Genomic DNA, 21,472 nt, shown 5'->3' on the forward strand with positions numbered 1-21,472 from the left:
ACATGTATCTGAACTTCTGCAGGTAATGCTTGGAAATCAATGTAGTAGCAAAGAGCCCGCGCAAATAGCATCCTTATTTTGATTTGAAGGTTCGTTCACAACACGCTCGTTTCTCCTAGGCTCATTTGTCTTTAAGAGGTTTGCATTTTGTCGTCTAGCTGACGACCTAAATAATCCTCTATACCCCGAAGAAGAGCAAGTAGAACACAAACGGTGTTTGAGAGGATTGCAGCTATTTAGATGCCAATCGCTCATCTAACAGTCTGCGGTTCACGGACTTGTTCACCAGACGCCATTTCGTTGCTGTTGAGCGAATTCACAAATGTATTAAAATTCCTGGGGCAGTCCCGTGACGAAAAGAAATACTCCCCATAACCATGCGCACTATTTAACACTCTAGTGTTCTACGACTGCTGTGATGCATGCAGCCACGCGTAGAATTGATTCTTTGTAACTGCCACGCTTGCATATTTAAAATGAAATAGCATTCTTAAGAAGATAAAGAGGGCATGAATAGAAAATTCTGTCGTGTTTCTATGCGCTTTCACAAACATACACATACACCAGAGCACTACAGTGTCAAATCCATGCCTGGCTGTCTGGTAAAATACTGACTATATATATACATTACTTGTGTTAACATTAATTGTATGCACATGTATTTTATGAGGAGATTTGGAAATTCTGATAAGGCCCCGCCCCCTTGGACTGGAGTCTGACGTCGAGGTTTAGAGCAGATGCTTGAATGATGCAGATTCTAAATCTGCATCATTCAAATACATGGGTAGGGAGTGTCCTCCCCACTTAAAGTTTACATAAACGTTACAGACACTTTAATGATATATTAAATATGGTCAGGGACACTTGATTTGTGGAGCAGGAACGTTTCCGATTATGCCTTAGACTCAACTACCTTAAATTCCAAAAATCGCAAGCTACACAGCAAAGAATTGTGAATTATATAAATAGCACAATGTGTAATTAAAAACGTATTATGCGTCACACTCTATACCAGTATTAATTTAACTATTTTGGTGTTTTCCCACAAGTTGATTCAAATAGAATCCCCAACACAACACAGAAAGATGTTTGTTAGGAAAAATAGGTGCTTTTTGCTGTTCCTATTCAAAATCAAAGACCAGAACATCCTTTTATTACCATTGTCCTTCCTGCACCCCAGAACAGATCGGTTTATGTAAAACATACATATTGTTGCATTTAGTTGAAAAGCCAAGCAGTACACTAATCTTGTACCAAAATATGCGTTTTTTTTATGATCGAGCGCAAAGATCCCTGTCCCATTCTGTAATCTCCCTTTGGGCTAACAACCACGCCCATGTCCCATTCTGTCATCTTTCATTGGACTAACAACCACGCTCATGTCACTTCAGTCCCTTACAGTACTCCGTGGGCTTACCTTTTAAAATCCGCTTGCTCTCATTTGTGAAAGGAATGCAGACGTCATGCCTTTTCCGGTGTTTAGTCCACCTACACAGCACCAAAAACATACGAGGCTTGATGTTTTCAGCGTGGTGTCCAGACTACTTTATCTGTTTATTTTCCACATAGCACGATCGCTCTGCATTTAACATAGCATGATCGCGCTGCATTTTTGTTTTCTTTACAACGCTAATAGTTCTAATTTGTTTATCTTAGTTCCCAAGTTTGACTTTTTTTTTGATTGACCTCTTGCTTGCTGTTAGAGCATTTCTTTGTTGCTGGTGTTATTTAACAATCTTAAAAGCAAAATCGCCTCTCCTCCCAACCTTGTTAAGCTAGGGAAGGGTTTATTGATAGCAGGACGAGATCTAAAGATAACCCAATCCTGTGCCATTTCTACAAATAAAGAGGACTCGGCAAGCGTGAACAAGGGTCGAAAGCACCCTGAGGCAACATTGCAAGCCTATGTGATGTTACAAGCTGTTAGCATGCTCGAGTCGAAACAGCGGTGGAGCCCAACAACATTGCTTTCGATCCGTTTCAGGAAGCTACCCTTAAGTTCGCGAAGCTTCCCTTTAATTTGTCGTGTGTTTTTTTTTATGTGTTTGGCAGTAAAGGCTTGGATAAGAGAGTGTTTAGACTACTTTATCTGTTTATTTTCCACATAGCACGATCGCTCTGCATTTAACATAGCATGATCGCGCTGCATTTTTGTTTTCTTTACAACGCTAATAGTTCTAATTTGTTTATCTTAGTTCCCAAGTTTGACTTTTTTTTTTGATTGACCTCTTGTTTGCTGTTAGAGCATTTCTTTGTTGCTGGTGTTATTTAACAATCTTAAAAGCAAAATCGCCTCTCCTCCCAACCTTGTTAAGCTAGGGAAGGGTTTATTGATAGCAGGACGAGATCTAAAGATAACCCAATCCTGTGCCATTTCTACAAATAAAGAGGACTCGGCAAGCTGAACAAGGGTCGAAAGCACCCTGAGGCAACATTGCAAGCCTATGTGATGTTACAAGCTGTTAGCATGCTCGAGTCGAAACAGCGGTGGAGCCCAACAACATTGCTTTCGATCCGTGTTTCAGGAAGCTACCCTTAAGTTCGCGAAGCTTCCCTTTAATTTGTCGTGTGTTTTTTTTATGTGTTTGGCAGTAAAGGCTTGGATAAGAGAGTGTTTAAGGTGTAGCTCATGAGTGGTTTGTTTTGGTTTCGTGCATGAGGCTTGTAGGTTTCGCACCAGCAATGTTGCTGAAGCTATTTAGCTGTACTTCCTGCATGAGCTGAAATGCCTAACATTGTTAGTGATAAGATTTCTATTTGCTGATACATAACAGTGTTGCATACTGAAACCAGCAAAATCCTCATTTAAGAAAAAACAAGAACTTTTTTAACTTTCTGTCTTTCAGGTGATTGCTAATTACATTGGGCATCCTCATGAACTGCAAGGAGGGGCTGGTGCGAATAGTGCTAGTCCTTACTCAGTCCACATTGTTATATTTCCAGGAGGTGTTTCAATAATTTGTTCATTGTTATTTATTTGAGTTATAAGGGTTTACTTCTGTGCACACATTTGGCTTATGTACTTTACAATTAAAACATTATCCACATGCACTCGTATGTGTCTGCATGATTGTCTTTCACCATTCTACTAGGGGATTGTTTTATCCCTAGCCTATCAGAATAGCTTCAGTGACACAGATGGTCTGGACTTCAGTGCTACTGTTGCATTTTGTTGTGTATTGCACCCTCCTTATTTGTGCCATTACACTACATTGCTAACACATTTCAAACACACAAAACAATTCCACAACACACCAAATACCTCCAATCCACACCACAGATTTCCACATCACGCCACACAACTTAACAGCACACCAAACAATTCAACTCCACAACATGCCAACCCACAACACAAAATACTATTCCACATAATTAACTCCATAAAACACAGTCTCACCCTACATAATTTCCAGGACACGTAATGCCATTTAATTACCATCCAAAAAATTCCACAGAACACCATGCCACATATTTCCACTACACAACCTCATACCACACAATTCCATGGCACACAATTCCACCGCAAACAATTTCAATACATTTTATCTCTCCATCGCACTTCCACCAACCCTGTCATCTCTCCCCCACAAACCCATTGTCCCATCTCATCCCTCCCCTCCCTCATCCTCCCTGTCTCCTCTTCATACTGCATGCTCATACTTGCTATCCTTCTGTACCTCCTCATGCTGTGCACTGGTCCACCTCTTGCCCCCCCAACCCACCTCTTGGTGTCCCTCCCTCTCATCCCTTTCTCTCTTTTGTACTTTCTCTCACCCCTCTCTCTTGCTCTCTCTTGCTCTCTTCCCACCTCTCTCATGTGGTTGACTTCAGGTCTTCGAGCACAGGGTGTCTTCTGCGTACACAGGCGCTCCCTCTTTATGCGTCTGTGGCCTTCTCTCCCCTTCTTTCTCTCTTTTTCACACATTCTTTCTGCATCTGTGTATGGAGTTCATTCACCACTTTCTGCACACACTACCTACCCCTCTCTATCTTCTTTTTTTATCTATTCTGTGCAGCCCTCACCCCTATTTATTCACCCTACTACATAATTCCACTACACAAATACACTACACACTACACAATTCCAATCCAACCCAAATAATTCCACTCCACAACACATATATCCACCCCACTCCAAACCAAAACACATGGGTAAAAGACATTGACATTTACAATGCCAATAGCTCTCACTCTTGCAAATGTGAGACCGATTGCAGTGCAAATGCTTGTTAATTTAGTGTATTCCGGCTGTTAGTAATTGGGTTTCTGGTTTTTAAAGGTATGCACACTGTTAAGAACCACATTCCTAATCAGGGTAGGTCAGATAAACAACATAAATTAACCTGTGCTCACTCTCTGGTAGTTTAGCACAGAGCAAGCAGGCTTAATTTAGGAGGCAATGTGTAAAGTATTTGTGCAATACGTAAAGCAGTAAAACAATGGAAACACCAAACAAAAATAATCCACACCAGGTAGAAGAATATAATGTAATTTGATGAATAAAACAAGACCAAAACAACAAAAATCTAATCAGTAGAAGTCATGGTATTCATTTTTAAACAACACCTGCAAATATAGCGCTTAGAAGCTTAAAGCGCAAACATGGTCATCTGGTGGCACTATGCCATATCAAATCTAAAAAGTCAACCTGACTGTAATGGAGTGCAGGTCAGATGCAGGAACCAAACTTGTCCCACTGAGAAAGTACCTTTGGGATGGGGGATACATTATCGTTGAAGTCCTGATGCGAGGTGCAGAGGAGTAGATGCGTAGGCAATGTGTTGGTTCTGATCAGCAAAGTCGGAATGTGTCTACAACGAACCCTTGGGGATGAAGGTGATACATCACCATCGAGCCACGCAGCTGGCGATGAGAAGACAATGCATTGGTTCTGAGGGTGATGCATTGATATTGAGCCACACAGTCAGCACTGTGATGTCATTGTCCTCAATGGCAACAGCAATGCATCAATGACAAGCAGAGGGGCGGCATTTCGGATCGGCGCTGTGTCAATGATGTTTTTGTAGAAACAGCTGCAGAACCCACTTCCCAGGGCTCCGGACTGGATTGGCACCATTTGGTGGGGCAGGACTCACAGTTGGCAGAGTTCAGAGTCTGTTGCAGAGTTGAGTGATGTATTTGATGTGCCTGGGACTTAGGACAGGAAGCAAGCCAAGAAGCCCTTTCAATCACTTTGGCTCTGGGGTTGTAGAGTCTCAGGTCCAGTACTTCTCACAGGCAGACAAGGGTGTCAGCTGGTAGCAGGGTAGGCACAGCAAAATGTGAAACAGCATTTGGATGGTGGCCGGAACCACACAGGCTGAAACCACACAAGCGTTACCACGCTTGCCTGACCCACACATGCTAGAACCACGCAAATGTGTGGTTAAGGCACCATGCATATGCGTGGTTCAAGCACAAAGCAAGAACAGCCGGGAGAGGAATGCAGCAGTCAGATAAGTGGGGCTGAGGTGGGTTGGCTGCTAAGGTGGAGGAATTTTCAAGTATAGGGTGGGGGTCGAAGGGCTTCGGGGGAAGGGGCAGTTTTTGGGGGTCGGGGTTGTTTTTCTTCTTTAAAGGGGTCAGTGTTAGGGATCAGGGTGGAGGGAGGCCAAGATCGTTTTTAGGCCAGGCAGAGGTATGTTTTAGGGTTCAGGGCTGGGATAGGGGTTGGTGTAGTTTTTAGGACTGAGTGGGGTAGGTTTTAAGGTTCAGGGTGAAGACATGGGGTCAGGGTAGTTTTTAGGACAGGGTGGGGTAGGTTTTAGGGTTTAGGGTGGGGCAGGTAGTTTAAAGGACAGGATGGGGTAGGTTTTAGGGTTTAGGGTGGGGGTCAGGGTAGTTTTTAGGATAGGACAGGGTAGGTTTTAGGGTGTGGGGTGGGGGAAGGGGTGGTGTTGAGGACAGGGCGGGGTAGGTTTTAGGGTAGGGCAGCGGTTTGGGGAAGTTTTTAGGACAGTGTGGGGTAGGTTTTAGGATTTAGGGAGTGTCAGGATAGTTTTTAGGTGAGGAGGGGGTAGGTTTTAGGATTTAGGGCAGGGGCTCAGCGTAGCTTTAAGGACAAGGTGGGTAGGTTTTAGGGTTCAGAACAGGGGCGGGGGTCGGGGTAGTTTTTAGGATAGGATGGGAAAGGTTTTAGGGTTCAGGGTGGGGGTCAGGGTAGTTTTTAGGACAGGTAGGGTAGGTTGTAGGTTTTAAGGTTGGGCGGGCGTCAGGGTAGTTTTAAGGACAGGGCAGAGTAGGTTTTATGGTTTTGAGTGGGGGTCAGGGTAGTTTTTAGGATGGGGCAAGTTAAGTTTTAGGGTTTAGGGTGGGTACTTTAACGCACAGAGTGGGGTAGGTTTTAGGGTTTAGGGTGAGAGGTCAGGGTAGTTTTTAGGACAGGGCGTGTTAGATTTTAGGGTTCAGGGCTGGGGCTGTCGTAGTTTTGAGGGCAGGGTGAGGTACGTTTTAGGGTTCAGGATAGGAGAGGGGGGTCAGGGTAGGTTTTAGGGCAGGGTTAAGTAGGTTTTCGAGGTCAGGGCAGGGGTTGGGGGTCAGGGTAGTTTTAAGGACAGGATAGGGTAGGTTTTAGGGTTTGGGGATGGGAGGATAGGGTAGTTTTTAGGACAGGTTGGGTAGGTTTTAGGGTTCAGGGCAAGGGGTCTGAGGTAGGTTTTAGGGTTTAGAGCAGGGGCGGGGGTCGGGATGTTTTTAGGACAGGGAGGGGTATGTTTTAAGGTTCAGGGACGGGGAGGTCAGGAAACGTTTAGGACAGGGCAGGGTAGGTTTATAGTTCAGGGCAGGGATGGGGGCAGTGTACAGTAGTATTAAGGGCAGGGGAGGGTTACTTTTAGGGCTCAGGGCGGGGGGAGGTATAGGGCTGAGGCCAGGGGTGAAACAGACAGTTTTAAGAGCTGGGGCACGGTAGCTTGCAGAGTATGGTAGCAGGTGTATGGAGACAGGGTGGGGGACAATTTATCTTACATGTTCCTTTACCAAACATGCTTTTAGAATGAAATTCGGTGTAAAACCATGCATGCTAAAGGCATGCATGGTAAAGATGTAGTCATTGTTGTGACCACGTCTTAAGGCATGCGTGGTTCAGGCATGCATGATTGCATCATACAACCCAGTCAAACAGGAGTCCAACAGAGTCCAGCAGGGTCAAGCAGAGTGACAGTCCTTTCAGCAGCACAAAAGTCCTTCTTCCTGGCAGAATGTCCTCAGGTCCAGAAATGTACTGAGTTGGTGTGTCTGAGGTCCAGTTCTTATACTGAGTAATGAAGTGGAGGAGACTTCAAAGTGTGGCCTTAGAAGTGCACAAAGTCCCTGCTCTTTCTGCACGGGTGCCACACTCACTACAGGGTGTTATACAACCTTTTGTGTGGGATCAGAGCACAGCCTATTGAAGTGTAAGTGTTAGCTCCTCCCTCCCAACCTGCCCAAGATGGGCAATCAGGATGTTGATGGTCCATCAGTCACATCTAGGCTCCCTTTGTGTCTGACTGTCTGGAGGGAATGCACAAAAGCCCAGCTGTCACCCATCCATACCTGAATTCAGAGACAGACATAAGGCTCTAGATGTTTAAAGTAAGAAAATGTAAACTTTCTAAAAGCAACATTTTTAGAATTCCAATGAAAAATCCAAATTCACCATAGGCTGTGCTTTTAAATTGTGATTCCGGAGACACCGAAATTGGAAAATACACTTATAACATATAATAAGGAAATCCCAATGCTATTCTATGGGAGAGATAGGCCTTGAAGTGGACTTGTAAAACTTATAAGTACATGTCCTACTTTTTAAATGCACTATGTCCTGCCCCTGGACTGTCCAGGGCCTACCCTAGGGGTAACCTATATGTATTAACAAACATTTGCAATGCAATGAATCTTGCGTTTGCTCGAGTTAGAGCTATTAGCGTTGTAAACTACAAACTGGACTTTTCTTTCCACGCAAACTGAAAAAAAAGGAAAACAGCTCACATCAGCAAGCCAATTCAAAGCACCGCTATGAGTGTAAAGGAGACATAAAAAAGGAAAAGAAATCCGCAAGCAGTGAAAGTTATCGGCAAACATGCAATTATCCGTGTAACAGGCTTGGTCCCCAAGGCTGTAACAAAACCGCCCTAAAGAGGGACAAACGTAAAGCAGTTACCAACCAATAGAAAGGAATTTTGAAAGGTGTTAGACTTGGCATCCTTGGCATGGTCTCCCCTAACTTTTTGCCTCTTCTTCCCAGGGTGTTTCTGTGTGCTAGACTATGTTTTTGCTGTTTTCTTTGCTCGGGATGCTTTACCACTACAGACCAGTGCAAAGGTGTAAGTATTTCCTCTATAACTTCTATGTGTACATTGGCTTATCCAGGATTGGTATAGTAAGTACCTAGTAAAAAGCACTAGAGGTGCCCAGGGCCATTAAATCAAATGCTACTAGTGGGCCTGGAGCACTGGTTTTGCCACCCACATTAGTAGCCCTGTCACATGGCTCAGACCTGTAACTGTAGTGTCTATGTGAGCAGTTGTAAACTGCCAATTCGACTTGGCAAGTGTACCCACTTGTCATGACTAAACCTTCCCTTTTTATACATGTAAGGCACCCCTAAGGTACCCCCTAGGTAGCCCCATAGGCAGGGTGCAGTGTATGTTAAAGGTGGGGCATGTACTTATGTGTCTTTCATGTCTTAACAGTGAAACTGCCAACTTTGTTTTTCACTGTTGCAAGGCCTATCCCTCTCATATGTTAACATGGGGGCTGCCTTTATATGTGATTAAAGCATAGATTCCCTTTGGGATCAGATAGAAATATAGGGTTAGGGGTCTCTGAACTCACCATTAAAAAATATATCTTTAAGTGAAGTTGGTTTTTAAATTGTGTGTTTGAAAATGCCACTTTTATAAAGTAGGCATTTTCTTGCTTAAACCATTCTGTGACTCTCCTCTTTGTGGATTCCTTGCCTGGGTCAGTTTGACAGTTGGGCTGTTTGCACCTCTCCTCTAGACAGTGACACAAAGGAAGCTGAGGTGTAGCCTGCATATCCTGATGGGCCACCTGGGCTGAGGGGAGGGGAGGAGTTGTCACTAACACCTGAAAGGGCTGTGCCTGCCCTCACACAATGCAGTCTCCAACCCCCTGGTGTGTGTCTGGGGCCTGGCCTGGGCAAGGCAGGGTCCTGAAAACAACAGAGACTTCTCTTTGAAGTAGGCCTACTTCAAAGGCAGCAATGGGTATAAGAAGAGGACCCAAAACCCCTGAAAATCTGATTACACCTGGAACCAAGAGGAACCTCTGCCAGGGAGCTGGATGAGGAGTACAGCCCCTTTGCCCGTGACTGTACTTTGCTGGGTTGGCCTCCAGTAGCTGCTTCTGCCTGAGAGAGGACAAAGACTAACTTTTGTGTGACTTTCCACTGGTGAAGAATCTCCAAGGGCTTGAACTGAACTTGCCTCCTGTTGTGGAAGTCTCAGGGACATCAAAGAATTCTCTTTGCCAAAACCTGGGCTTTCTGCTGAGAGCCCTGCCCTGCCAAGTGGTGCCCTAACTTGTCTCTGGGCACCGGAAAGGTGAGGCTGGTGGAAAAGGACAGAAATCCATACAAAGACTGCTGTGTGGGGAAACTTTTGACATACCACCCACAACCCGGCTGACGCGCCCCTCGGCCTTGCTGCTAATATTGACATTCCACCTGCATCGTTGCTGGGAGATCGATGCAACGCAGCTGGAGAAATGACGCTCAACAGCCACAGCGTCTGCTGTTAATGATGGAATCCCCCACATAGCACGGTTTCTTGACACCGTGCAACCGGATTTAAAAGCAACATCGCTGGGTGGGGAAAATCAACGCAAAGACTGCCCGGACCAGTGCATGTCTGGGATCAATGCATCTCTCTCTTGATGGAGAAAAAAAAATGACACATGCCGACCCCACCGGAGGAGGAATGATGCACGTTCCCGCTTGCGAGTGAGAGTACCCAGGTACTTTTGTGCTATAACAACATTCTCACTGTTTTTTGAGGATTAAGATTCTTATTCTTTTTAAAATTCATATGTTGACTTGTGTATGTTGTATTTTTGTTGTTTTGGTCTTGTTTTGCTTAGATAAATATTACCTATTTTTCTAAACCTGTGTTGTGTCATTTTGTAGTGGGTTCACTGGGTTATTGTGTGTGTTGGTACAAATACTTGACACATTGCTTCTGAAGTTAAGCCTGCCTGCTCATGCCAAGCTAACAAGGGGGTGAGCAGGGGTTAACTGAGGGTGGTTCTCCTTTACCCTGACTAGAGTGAGGGTCCTTGCTTGGACAGGGGCTAATCTGACTGCCAACCAAGGATCACATTTCTAACAAAAGGCAAGCCCACGAATGAGTGATAGTGATGGGCATGGTTTAAAGCCCAGATACATACCAACACATCGGAAAAGCAGTGCTTGCGCGCTGGTATGCTTGACCTAAAAAGGAAGGTTTGGGCCTGGCAAGAGGGTTAGTTGCAAGGTCAACATGGCAATTTAAAACTGTTCCCACAGGCTTTGGAATGACAGGCCTGAGCCATGTTTGAAGGGCTACTGGTGTGGGTAGCACAATCAGTTCTGCAAACCCACAAGTAAATTAAATATGCCAAATGAGGCTAAGCCAATATTTTCTTGTTTTAGGGACAGAGCACATGCACTTTATCACAGGTCAGCAGTGGTAAAGTGCCCTGAGTCCTAAAGCAAGCAAAAAAGAGGTCAGCAAAGCAGGAGCTCAGAAGGCAAAAAGTTGGGGGAACCACAACAAAGTTGCCAGGTCTGACATGTGTTCCCCCCAGCTGAAAGTAGGGTGAGCCACCCAACCACTTGGGAGTTCACTCATTTGCATCAACCATCTGAGGGGCCTGTGGTCTGTCTGAACGCAGATGTGAGTGCCAAACAGGTATGGCCTTTTCTTTTTTAGCACCCAGACCACAGCAACGACTACCCATTCTATTATGATACCCCTCTGTTCCCTGGGAAGTAGCCTCCTACTGATGAAGGTTACAGGTTGATCCAGGCCCTCTTCATTCAGCTGTGAGTTCAGGTGTGACACTTTGGGGCGCAGCCTTGGGGACCAACAGCACTGGACTGGACCAAGGCTAATTAACACCTAATGCTAGCATCTTGGAGACCCCCTCCTTAATGATGGCTCTCACCTTATCAGACAACCTGTACATTTTGTTCTTCACAGGTGGGCTGTCCCGAGTATCAGTATCATGGGGACACCATGTAGTGAGTCTTGGGGTAAGGGAGAACAAAGAGGAAAACTGCCCCAGCAACTGGTGACAGTTTCTCTGCAGGCCTCTGGTCACTATAGGAGAGAGGCTGACACCTTCCACTGACCCACCCTGCTCTTTGGAAGACAGGAGTTTGGGGAGAGGTTCACTCACCTCTTCCATCCTATCATCAGTGACCAGGAGTATGGTAATCTCAGACCTCTCAAAGGTGGTTTTGAGGCATTTAACATGCAGAACCATCAAAGGGTTCCTAGAAATCTAGTTGTCTACCAGGTAGGTGCTCCTTTACCTCACAGGGCCCAGACCAGTAGTCTTGCAGAGCTCAGGGCTCCACAAGCTCCATTACCCACAATTTGTGGCCAGGCTGAAACTCAACCAGAGTAGCATTCTGGTCATACCAGAACTTCATGTCCTTCTGACTAGCTTCCAGATTGTTCTGGGTGAGTTTCTGGTAGCAGGCTGTTTGGTTGCTAAGAGCCAGCATGTAGCTGACCACAACCTGGGTAGCTCTCCTGGTAGCTTGCTCCTAGCCCTCAATCACCAAACTGAGAGGCCGTCCACAGAGTGCCCATAGAGAAGTTTAAAGGACCTGAACCCAACCCACTTCTGCGGTACCTCCCTATATGCAAACAAAAGGCATGGCACGATGATGTCCCACTCACAACACATGGGTTCGGGTAGACCCATAATCATGCCTCTAAGGGATCAGTTGAACCTTTCAACTAACCCTTTGGTTTGGGGGTGGTAAGGAGTGGAGAACATGTAGGTTATCCCATACTCCTTCCGCATGGCCTTCATATAATTAGACATGAAGTTGATACCCTGGTCAGATACCACCTCCTGGGGGAATCCCACATGGGTAAAAATCCCCATCAGTGCCCTAGGCACAGCAGGCACAGTCACTGTCTTCAAGGGGATTGCTTCCATGCACCGGGTGGCATAGCCCACCAAGACCAGAACAAATCTCTTGCCCTCGGTTGTCTTGAGGTCCAAAGGCCCAATTATGTTGAAGTCCACCCTCTCAAAGGGGTTGCCAACAAAAGGAAAAGGTTATAGTGGGCCTTGCGCTTTCCCCCATCTTGTCACTCACCTGGCAGGTAGGAGAGAGGACCTTCAGAATGGGTCTGAGGCCTTACTCTTTTGAGGCCAATAGAAGTGGGTGACAAGCCTGTCAAAGGTCTTGCCTTCCCCCAAATGAGCTACCAGTTGCACATCATAAGCCAGACCCAGTAGGAAGCCCCCGTGGCACTTGGGGATCACCAAAACACATGTTGCACAAGGCTCAGGAGCCTTAGGTTCAGTATACTGGAGGCCATTCTCCCAGTATATCAGGTGCTTACCAGAGGCACTACCAGCTGTTTGGGTCATAACCTGCTGCTGAAGACCCACAAGAGTAGGGCATTCCCTCTGTGCCTTGCAGAAATGCTCCCTGGTGGGACCCCCCTCATGCTGCCAGTTGGACAGCTCAGGCAGGTTTTCCAGTTCTGTCACATCCTCCCCTGTAAGTACCAGGAGGACCCCTTCAGATTCAGCCTCCTCCAGGATGGTGGAAGTCTCAGAAGCAGGTTTCCCAAGCCCTTTACCCTTCTTATTTTTGTCAGGACCCTGGGCCATTCTTCCAGGGTCCAGGTTGTTCTTATCACACTCTCAAGCTTCCATGGACTGTGTGGCCAGCACACCCTCTCAGGTAACTCCAACGTCTCCAAATGTGAATTGAGCTCCACCTCCTTCTAGGCAGTGTGCTCCAGGTCATCACCAAGCAGACAATCCACAGGCATGGATAGTGTTAGAAATGGGGTCCTTGGTAGGCAGTCAGGTTGCCAACCTATCCAAGCAAGGGCCCTCACTCTAGTCAAGGCAAAAGGGAAACACGCTCAGTTAACACCCGCTCACCCCCTTGGTAGCTTGGCATGGGCAGAAAGGCTTAACCCAGAGACAATGTGTAAAGTATTTGTACCAACACACAGAGTAATACAGTGAAAACACTACAAAATGACTCAACACCAGATTAGAAAAATAGCCACTCTTTACCTGAGAAAAACAAGACCAAACCGACAAAAATTCAACATACCCAAGCAACGTTATACATTTCTAAAAGATTAAACTTCAATATTGCGCTTAGAAATACAAATGCTTTGATTGGTGATCGGTGATGGAGTAATTCCCAACAATATGACGCTAATGGCGCTGGTCACGGAGTCATACAGATCCCAAGGTACAGTACCTTGTGAAAATGAGGAAATAAGCCAGTGCACAGAGTTGGGGATCGCGTCGTCGCTGGAGCTGGTGTGGTGTCAGTTCTGGTGCTGTGGATCGAAGGAGCAGAGGTGTTATGAAGAGGCGTTGAGTCCTTGCTACAGTCCAGCGAAGTCGATATCCGGCAGTCAAAGTATGGTGTGGCAAAATCGGGTATCACAGATGTCGGTGACACGGCACTTTGAGACTCACAGAGTCACAGACTTCGGCGAGGCTGCTGCGGGTTTGTCGCACTCCAGCAAGGACCACAGCTTCAGTTGCAGGCTGTGTCAAGGAATCCATCAGCGGTGTCAGTTTGGGGTCATCCGAAGTCGGTGTACTTGGTTCTTCTTGGTTTTCCACCAGCTTCTCCTTTCAGGGACTGGATTAGGCACCACTTGGCAGGGCAGGAGTCTCAGCAGAGAGTCCAGGTGCTGGCAGAGGAAGTCTTTGTTGGCCCTGAGACTTCAGGACAGGAGGCAAGCTAAGTCCAAGCCCTTGGAGATTACTCCCAAGCAGGAATATAGCACAAAGTCCAGTCTTTGTCACCTTTCCTGGGGCAGAAGCAGAAACTTCAGGATAGCCCAATAAAGTACAGTCACAGGCAGGTGCATCACTTCTCCTTCAGCTCTTCCACTCATCTCTTGGGAGAGGCTCCTCTTGAATCCTTGAACTGATCTAAAGTCTGGGGTTTTGGGTCCAATACTTTTAACCCGTTCTGCTTTTGAAGGTGCCTAACTTCAAAGAAAAAGTATCTGTTGTTTACAGGATACTGCCTTGACTAGGTCTGGCTCCCTACATAAACCAGAGGGGTTGGTTGCTTTGTGTGAGGACAGGTACAGTCCTTTCAGGTGCAAGTGACCACTCCTCCTTCCAGCCTAGCCAAGATGGCCCATTGGGACATGCAGGCTGCATTTCAGCTCCCTTTGACTCACTATCTAGTGGAGATTCACAAACTGTCAACTGTCCAGACAAGGAATCCACAAACAAGCAGAATCACAGAATGGTTTAAGCTAGAAAATGCCTACTTTCTAAAAGTGGCATTTTTAAGCTTACAATCCAAAAACCAACTCCTAAGTATGTATTTTTAAATTGTGAGTTTAAAGACCCCCAACCTCCACATTTCTATCTGCTCTCAAAGGGAAACTGCACTTTAAGGATATGTAAAGGCAGCCCCCTTCTTAACCTAGGAGAGAGATAGGCTTTGCAACAGTGAAAACAGAATTTGGTAGTATTTCACTGTTAGGACATGTAACAACACACCAGCACATGTCCTACCTTTAACATACACTGCACCTTGCCCATGGGGCTACCTAGGGCCTACCTTAGGTGTGCCATACGTGTAAAAAAAGGGAAGGTTTGGATTTGACAAGTGGGTACACTTGCCAAGTGGTATTGGCAGTTTCAAACTTCACACACACACACACTGCAGTGACAGGTCTGAGCCATCTTTACATCTTTTTCACATGGGTGTACAACCAGTGCTGCATGCCCACTAGTAGCATTTGATTTACTGGCCCTAGGCACCTCTAGTGCATTTTACTAGGTACATTCTAGTAAATCAAATATACCAATTATGGAAAAGCCAATTACACATACAATTTCACATAGGAAGCACTTGTACTTTAACACTGGTCAGTAGTGGTAAAGTCCCCAGAGTAACAAAAACAGCAAAAACAGAGTCCAGCACACAGTCCAAACATAGGAAACAAAGGCAAAAAAGGCAGGGGAGACCATGCCAAGGATGCCAGGTCTAACAGATGGACTCACAGATATCCTCAAGGAACCTGAGATCCCCCCCATTCAAAGAGAACCAGAGCCACTGGGTAGTGGCCCTCACAGTTGTCAGCAGCAACAACTTGGTGGAGCACATTAAGGACTACCTGCTCTGAAGACAACAGATGACACTGGCTCATATGTCTCTCAGAGACTCTATCCTCTACCCATTGATGGTGACCCCACTGACTGCACTTCCCTGTATTGTCAGGCATGTATGTTCACCCCGCCATCTCTCTGTCAATGAGGGATACTAGGTAACCTCTAAGCTGTCCCCCAAACTATCTGGGATAATCTCCTCTGCAAGTGCGATACTATCCAACACCAGTGACTGCCCTTCGTTGGAGGCTGTGCCTGCTTGGGGCTCTCAGCATCTCCCTTGAAGTGCCCTGCTTTCTGAGAAAGCACTTCAGGGGTGACTTCCCGGTAGACCTTCTGTCAGGGAACCATTTCTTCTTCTTCTTAGTAGGGGGGTGGGAGCCCAGAACCACAAAACTGGTTTGGGGCCCTTTAGAGAACTCCTTGCTCTTGTTGTTATCCTCCCCTTTTTCTTCTTGTAGGAATCCTGTGCACAGTTGTGGTGACCACCCCACCCCCACATACCTTCTTGTGGACCCTCAGGCTAACCCAATGATCCTACTCCTTAGCAAACTACCTGGGATCAGAGAACTTACTATCAACAAGGTGTTGGCACAAATATGGAAAACAAAGAGTGAACATGTGCTCTTTTGCAAGCAAGGTATACAGCCCCTGGTAAGCCTTGACCTCACCGCCCTTCACCCAACTATTCAGTGCCTTGTGAAAGGAATCCACACAATCTGCCCAGGTATTTTGGAATAGCTTCTGGCTGTCTGAGAACTTCTGTCTGTACTTTTCTGAGGTAAAACCAAACTTCATGATTAGGGTCTCCTTCATGGGGGGATACCTCATCCTGACTTCCCCCTCTAGGGTCAGTAGGGTTTCCCTCCCCTTACTAGGGTTGTGCCACCACAGATTAGCACCCCAATCATCCTCAGGTACTTTGTGCATCTTTATATGAATCTCATAGGCCTCAAACCATATGTTAATGTTGTCTCCCACCACAATGTGAGACACCAAACCCATGGGACACTTGGAAGTCCACTGGTCTCTTCTTGCATACCCTTAATGTCCAGTTCCTTCAAGCTCCTCTCATGAGCCAACAGCTCCAGAGCAAGCTTCTCCTGCAATCTCAGCTTTGCCAACTCCATATTAAGTTTCTCTCCTCCCTCCTGTCCTCCAGCTCCTCTGGAGACAGGCCTGTAAATGACATGCTGCTCCCTGTCCTTCCCACAGGCAGTTCCAGAATCTCCAGTAAATTCTTGTCCAGCTCCACATCATCCTCTCTTATCTCATCCTTCTCTTGAGTCACTGGTGCATCCCAGGCTTGTAACCAATCCCTCAGCACCTTCTACAGCTCCACCTTCCTGGTGAAGCCTTTTTTAGATAGCCTAAACCCCTTGCAGAAATCCTTTAGCTGGGCCACAGTGTAACTCTCCAGCTTGGCCAGCTCACAGTCCTTATTCTTACAAGTGCAGGTGCAGATGTAGGACCTCCAGTCAGAGACATAGGGAGTCATTATGACCCCGGCGGTCGGAGATAATGTGGTCATAGTACCGCCAACAGGCTGGCGGCACTTACCGCCACATTATGACATTGGCTGGTTGGCTGAAGCTAACCCGCCAATATACCACTCTGACCTCCATGGTGGTAGCAGCTGCCGGGCTGGAGATAACCATCTCCAGCCCAGCGGCCGCTATTGTCCCGTCGGCAGTATCATGACCCTGCCTACCGCCATGGTTTCTGTGGCGTTCGTAACGCCACGAAAACCATGGCGGTAGACCCTATCAGTGACAGGGAATTCCTTCCCTGTCACTGATAGGAGGCCCCCCACACTCCCCAGAAACCCCTCAACCCCCTTCATCTACACTCCCCCTCCCTTCCAACCTCCCCCATACACACACGCAGACACTCTCTCATTCACAGAGACAGACACGCATGCATACACACGCATTCATTCATTCGCTCACACATCCGCACATACATCCACACTTACACGCAGACTCACATTCTCATTTCCATTCATACACACACTCACACACATGCATATATGCATGCAAACAAAACTAAACACACACTCGCATTCACGCACACACTCACACATACATGCACAGACCCCCCCCCACACACACACAACACCCCCCACAGCCCTCCCCTGTCGGAAACCTGACTTACCTGTATCCAGGCGGTCTTCCGGCAGGAGACGGGTCGCTGCTACCATCAGCCGTATTATGTTTCATAATACGGCTAGCGGCGGTATACTGGCGTGGCGCTGCTGGCGGTAGCAGTGCCACCTTACCACAATCCGCCAGTATGGCCACAGCCGGATTTCCGCCCTTCTTGTTGCGGAAATCCAGCTGTGGTCATAATTTGACGAACGGATGGTAGCCGCGGCGGAGGTCTTTCGGAGGCCGTCACAGTGGCAGTAGGCAGCATTTACCGCCAATGTTCAAATGAGGGCCATAGTTTTAGTAAAAAAACAAAAATTTCAATCCAGGAGAATAGAAAAATAAAAAATGCCAATCAGAGCGAGAAGGAAAAATTCTAATGATGACCAGAGTTAATTGATTTGAATTGTTCTTATAGGTGGATAGTAGTGTACACCAAATTACTGTCAAGCGTTATAAAAAGACAAGTCCTATCTTCACTACTGATCCCAAATGTTAGAAATTCGGTTTCTGATTGACAGAGGTATGCACCCTGCCCAAGCAGGTACAACAATCCTAGTCAGGGTAAGTCAGATAAACACCATAAATTAACTCGTGCTTACCCTCTGGTAGCTTAGCACAGAGCAGCCAGTCCTAACTTAAGAGGAAATGTGGAAAGTAATTGTGAAACACTTAAAGCAGTAAAACAGTGAAAATACCACACAAAAATAATCCACAGCATGTTAGAAAAATAGAACTTAATTAATGAACAAAAAAAGACCAAACTGACAAAAATCCAATCAGTAGAAGTCGAGATATGATTTTTTAAAGAATATGTGCAAATATGGTGCTTAGAAGCTTAAAGTGCCAACTGGGGCTATGTGGTTGTGCTAGACTGGGTCAAATCTGAAAAGTCAAATGGACAGCAATAAAGTGCAGGTCGGAAACAGGGACCAACTTTTTCTTGCTGATAAAGTGCCTGTTAGAAATGGGGTCTCTGGTTGGCAGTCAGTTTGCACTCTGTCCAAGCAGGGACCCTCACTTTAGTCAGGGTAAAGGAGTTACACTCCTCAAACAACCCCTGCTTACCCCCTTAATAGCTTAGCACAAGCCGTCAGGCTTATCTGAGAGGCAATGTGTAAAGTACTTGTACCAACACACAGTAACACAGTGAAAACACCACAAAAGGATCCACACCAGTTTAGAAAAGTAGCCAATATTAATCTGAATCAAACAAGACCAAAACAACAAAAGTCCAACATACACAAGCAAAGATATTAATTTTTAAATTGAAAGGAGTCATAATCCATACAAATCAATAAATGAGTTGTTTTTACACAAAGTACCTAGCATGCATAAAAAAGAAAGCTTTGCGGGTGAGTGTGCATCGGAAAAGTAAGCGATGGGTCTATTCCTGACTCGCAAGGGAGCCCGTGTGTTGATTCTTCTCCGGTCAGGTAGGCGATGCATAATTTTCCTCTCCCGCAGAACAGCGATGTGTTGATTTCCAGAAGGGCAGTGTCGGGTCTGTGCAGGTTCACTGTGGTTTTAACACAAAGCAATGATGCATGCGATATCCTGATGCGTGATGACGAAGAGCCATGCTGTGTGGGTGATGCATCAATTTCAGCAGCTGCAAGTGGGTGTTGCGTCGATTTTCCAGCCGCGATGCAGGTGCTGTATCGATTTCAGCAGCTGCAAGCAGTGGTGAGTTGATTTTTCAGCTGCAAGGCAGGTGCTTTGTAAATTTTTCTTCCGCTCGGCTCTGGTGCGTGGATTTCATCCTTGGTTCCTCCAGCTTATCCTTTTAAGGGCCCAGGGACTGGATAGGGCACCACTTGGCCAGGTAGGAATTTCAGCAAAAGAGTTCAGGTGCTGGCAGAGGAAGTCTTTGATGGCCCTGAGACTTCAAAACTGGGGCAAGCTCAGTACAAGCCCCTTGGAGACACTTCACAAGCAGGAAAACACAGCAAAGTCCAGTCTTTGTCCTCTCTAAAGTAGAAGCAGCAACTGCAGGCCAACCCAGCAAAGCATACTCCTCTTCTCTCTGGCAGAGGTTCCTCTTGATCCAAAAGTAATATAAAAGTCTGGGGTTTTATTTCCACTTCTTATACTCATTTCTGACTTTGAAGTCGGCACACTTCAAAGGAACATCTCTGTTGTTCACAGTATCCTATCTTGGCCAGGTTTGACACATACCAGGGAGTTGGAGATTGCATTGTGTGAGAACGGGCGCAAACCTTTCAGGTGTAAGTGCCAGCTCCTCCCTCCCCACTCTAGCCCAGGATAAGCAGGACACTCCTCAGCTTCCTTTGTGTCACTGTCTAGAGGGAATTTACAAACAGCCCAACTGTCAGTCTGACCCAGAAGTGGATTTCACAGGCAGGCAGAGGCACAGAATCGTTAAGCAAGAAAATGCCAACTTTCTAAAAGTGGCATTTTCAAACTGACAATCCAAATAACAACTTTACCAAAAAATGCATTTTTAAATTGTGACTTCAGAGACCCCAACTCCACATCTGTATCTACTCCCAATGGAAAACTGCACTTAAAAGATATTTAAAGGCAGCCCCCATGTTAACCTATTGGAGAGATAGGCCTTGCAATAGTGAAAGCCGAACTGGGCAGTATTTCACTATCAGGACATGTAAATCACACCAGTACATGTCCTACCTTTTGGTACCCTGCCCATGGGGATACCTAGGGCCTAACTTAGGGGTGACGTACATGCAGTAAAAGGGAAGGCTTAGGCCTATTCGAATTGGCAGTGCAAATCTGCACACACAGACACTGCAGTAGCAGGTTTGAGACATGTTTACAGGGCAAACTCATGTGGGTGGCACAATCAGTGCTGCAGGCCCACTAGTAGCATTTGATATACAGGCATGGCCCTGTGCACCTCGAGTGCACCGTGCTAGGGACTTACTAGTAAATCATGATGCCAATCATGCAAAAGCTAATTAGAGTTACAATTTACACAAGGAGCGCTTGCACTTTAGCACTGGTCAGCAGTGGTAAAGTGCCCAGAGAACCAAAAACCAGCAAAAACAAAGCCCAGCACATAGTCAACAAATACAGGAAGCAGAGGTACAAAGACTGGGAAAACCACCCTAAGGATGGCAGGTCTAACAGTGCCTTTGTGATGGAGAATGTGTCATTGAAGTCCTGATGCGAGGACCAGAGGAGGTAATGCGCAGGCGATGCATCAGTTCCAATCAGAGCAGTCGGGATATGTCAAGAAACCCTTGGCAATGAAGGTGATGCTTTGTCATCTTGCCACGCAGCCTTTGATGCAAAGGTTATGTGTTGGTGCTAAGGGCGATGCATTGATTCTGTGCTGCACAGCCAGCACTGCGATTTCCTGGTCCTCAGCAGCGATGCATCAGCATTAAGGAGAGATGTGGCATTTCCAATCAGCGCAATGAAGGAGATGCGTGGGTTTTTGTAGAAACAGCTGCAGAACCCACTTCCAAGGGCCCATGACTGAATTGACACCAGTTGGCGGTAGAGGACTTACAGTTGGCAAAGTCCAATGGCTGTAGCAGAGTTGAGTGAAGTCTTTGATGTCCCTGAGCCTTCAGAAAAGGACGCAAGCCAGCAAGCTTTTGGGGTCACTTTGGTTCTCGGGATGTAGAGTTGCAGGTCCAGTAATTCTCACTTCCAGGCAACGAGGACAGCAGGCAGCAGGGCAGGCACAACAAAGCAAGAGTCCAGCAAAGTCCAGCATGGTCCAACAGAGTGACAATTCTTTCCCCAGCAAAGCAGTCCTTCTTCCTATAAAAATATCCTTAGGTCAAGAAGTGCACCAAGTTGGTGGTGTCTGAGGTCCAGTTCTTATGCTTAGTGGTGCCTTTGAAGTTGGGGAGACTTAAAAGAGTATCCTTTGAAGTGCACAGAGTCCCTGCCCTCCCTGCCCTGGCTCCAGACTCACTAAGGGGGTTATGCAGCCCTTTGTGTGGGCCAGGACACAGCCCATTCAGATGTGTTAGCTCCTCCCTCCCATCCTGCCC

The sequence above is a fragment of the Pleurodeles waltl genome, chromosome 8 (assembly GCF_031143425.1).
Source record: "Pleurodeles waltl isolate 20211129_DDA chromosome 8, aPleWal1.hap1.20221129, whole genome shotgun sequence".
Taxonomy (NCBI): domain Eukaryota; kingdom Metazoa; phylum Chordata; class Amphibia; order Caudata; family Salamandridae; genus Pleurodeles; species Pleurodeles waltl.